The sequence below is a fragment of the Ipomoea triloba genome, chromosome 16 (genome assembly GCF_003576645.1).
Source record: "Ipomoea triloba cultivar NCNSP0323 chromosome 16, ASM357664v1".
Taxonomy (NCBI): Eukaryota; Viridiplantae; Streptophyta; class Magnoliopsida; order Solanales; family Convolvulaceae; genus Ipomoea; species Ipomoea triloba.
This window is the reverse complement of record NC_044931.1, coordinates 9,130,871-9,132,969: the sequence shown is the minus strand read 5'-3', so window position 1 is coordinate 9,132,969 and position 2,099 is coordinate 9,130,871. Positions and strand designations below refer to the sequence as shown.

Sequence of the window (2,099 nt, the reverse complement as noted above, 5' to 3'; positions counted from 1 at the left end):
GACGGATGCGATCATACCAGCACTAATGCACCGGATCCCATCAGAACTCCGAAGTTAAGCGTGCTTGGGCGAGAGTAGTACTAGGATGGGTGACTCCTTGGGAAGTCCTCGTGTTGCATCCCCCACCCTCTTTTTAATCTTTCTTTTAAACCGCTGGACCGCTCGCTAAGGGTACTATCCTTTTAAACCGCTAAACCGCTAAGCGAGAGAAGTTGCGCGGAGAGAGAGGGTCAAGTACATTTTGCGCGCAGTACGTGACGGATGCGATCATACCAGCACTAATGCACCGGATCCCATCAGAACTCCGAAGTTAAGCGTGCTTGGGCGAGAGTAGTACTAGGATGGGTGACCCCCTGGGAAGTCCTCGTGTTGCATCCCCCACCCTCTTTTTAATCTTTCTTTTAAACCGCTGGACCGCTCGCTAAGGGTACTATCCTTTTAAACCGCTAAACCGCTAAGCGAGAGAAGTTGCGCGGAGAGAGAGGGTCAAGTACATTTTGCGCGCAGTACGTGACGGACCCCCTGGGAAGTCCTCGTGTTGCATCCCCCACCCTCTTTTTAATCTTTCTTTTAAACCGCTGTACCGCTCGCTAAGGGTACTATCCTTTGAAACCGCTAAACCGCTAAGCGAGAGAAGTTGCCCGGAGAGCGAGGGTCCAGTCCATTTTGCGCGCAGTACGTGACGGATGCGATTATACCAGCACTAATGCACCGGATCCCATCAGAACTCCGAAGTTAAGCGTGCTTGGGCGAGAGTAGTACTAGGATGGGTGACCCCCTGGGAAGTCCTCGTGTTGCATCCCCCACCCTCTTTTTAATCTTTCTTTTAAACCGCTGGACCGCTCGCTAAGGGTACTACTATCCTTTTAAACCGCTAAACCGCTAAGCGAGAGAAGTTGCGCGGAGAGAGAGGGTCAAGTACATTTTGCGCGCAGTACGTGACGGATGCGATCATACCAGCACTAATGCACCGGATCCCATCAGAACTCCGAAGTTAAGCGTGCTTGGGCGAGAGTAGTACTAGGATGGGTGACCCCCTGGGAAGCTGGGAAGTCCTCGTGTTGCATCCCCCACCCTCTTTTTAATCTTTCTTTTAAACCGCTGGACCGCTCGCTAAGGGTACTATCCTTTTAAACCGCTAAGCGAGAGAAGTTGCGCGGAGAGAGAGGGTCAAGTACATTTTGCGCGCAGTACGTGACGGATGCGATCATACCAGCACTAATGCACCGGATCCCATCAGAACTCCGAAGTTAAGCGTGCTTGGGCGAGAGTAGTACTAGGATGGGTGACCCCCTGGGAAGTCCTCGTGTTGCATCCCCCACCCTCTTTTTAATCTTTCTTTTAAACCGCTGGACCGCTCGCTAAGGGTACTATCCTTTTAAACCGCTAAACCGCTAAGCGAGAGAAGTTGCGCGGAGAGAGAGGGTCAAGTACATTTTGCGCGCAGTACGTGACGGATGCGATCATACCAGCACTAATGCACCGGATCCCATCAGAACTCCGAAGTTAAGCGTGCTTGGGCGAGAGTAGTACTAGGATGGGTGACCCCCTGGGAAGTCCTCGTGTTGCATCCCCCACCCTCTTTTTAATCTTTCTTTTAAACCGCTGGACCGCTCGCTAAGGGTACTATCCTTTTAAACCGCTAAACCGCTAAGCGAGAGAAGTTGCGCGGAGAGAGAGGGTCAAGTACATTTTGCGCGCAGTACGTGACGGATGCGATCATACCAGCACTAATGCACCGGATCCCATCAGAACTCCGAAGTTAAGCGTGCTTGGGCGAGAGTAGTACTAGGATGGGTGACCCCCTGGGAAGTCCTCGTGTTGCATCCCCCACCCTCTTTTTAATCTTTCTTTTAAACCGCTGGACCGCTCGCTAAGGGTACTATCCTTTTAAACCGCTAAACCGCTAAGCGAGAGAAGTTGCGCGGAGAGAGAGGGTCAAGTACATTTTGCGCGCAGTACGTGACGGATGCGATCATACCAGCACTAATGCACCGGATCTCATCAGAACTCCGAAGCTAAGCGTGCTTGGGCGAGAGTAGTACTAGGATGGGTGACCCCCTGGGAAGTCCTCGTGTTGCATCCCCCACCCTCTTTTT

General features: G+C 52.2%; 7 non-coding genes and 1 pseudogene across 7 annotated transcripts; all 8 read left to right on the top strand.

The window, feature by feature from the left end:
* Positions 1-3: 3 nt before the first annotated feature.
* On the top strand, positions 4-122 carry LOC116008203. Its single transcript, XR_004095600.1, has one exon. It is a non-coding gene; the product is annotated as a 5S ribosomal RNA (ribosomal RNA).
* A 137-nt stretch (positions 123-259) lies between these two features.
* LOC116009290 lies at positions 260-378 on the top strand. Its single transcript, XR_004096562.1, has one exon. It is a non-coding gene; the product is annotated as a 5S ribosomal RNA (ribosomal RNA).
* A 306-nt stretch (positions 379-684) lies between these two features.
* On the top strand, positions 685-803 carry LOC116008112. The gene has a single exon (XR_004095511.1). It is a non-coding gene; the product is annotated as a 5S ribosomal RNA (ribosomal RNA).
* Positions 804-943: 140 nt separating this feature from the next.
* On the top strand, positions 944-1,070 carry LOC116008699 (annotated as a pseudogene).
* A 129-nt stretch (positions 1,071-1,199) lies between these two features.
* On the top strand, positions 1,200-1,318 carry LOC116009289. The gene has a single exon (XR_004096561.1). It is a non-coding gene; the product is annotated as a 5S ribosomal RNA (ribosomal RNA).
* A 137-nt stretch (positions 1,319-1,455) lies between these two features.
* On the top strand, positions 1,456-1,574 carry LOC116009288. Its single transcript, XR_004096560.1, has one exon. It is a non-coding gene; the product is annotated as a 5S ribosomal RNA (ribosomal RNA).
* A 137-nt stretch (positions 1,575-1,711) lies between these two features.
* On the top strand, positions 1,712-1,830 carry LOC116009287. The gene has a single exon (XR_004096559.1). It is a non-coding gene; the product is annotated as a 5S ribosomal RNA (ribosomal RNA).
* Positions 1,831-1,967: 137 nt separating this feature from the next.
* Positions 1,968-2,086, top strand: LOC116008168. Its single transcript, XR_004095566.1, has one exon. It is a non-coding gene; the product is annotated as a 5S ribosomal RNA (ribosomal RNA).
* Positions 2,087-2,099: the final 13 nt, after the last annotated feature.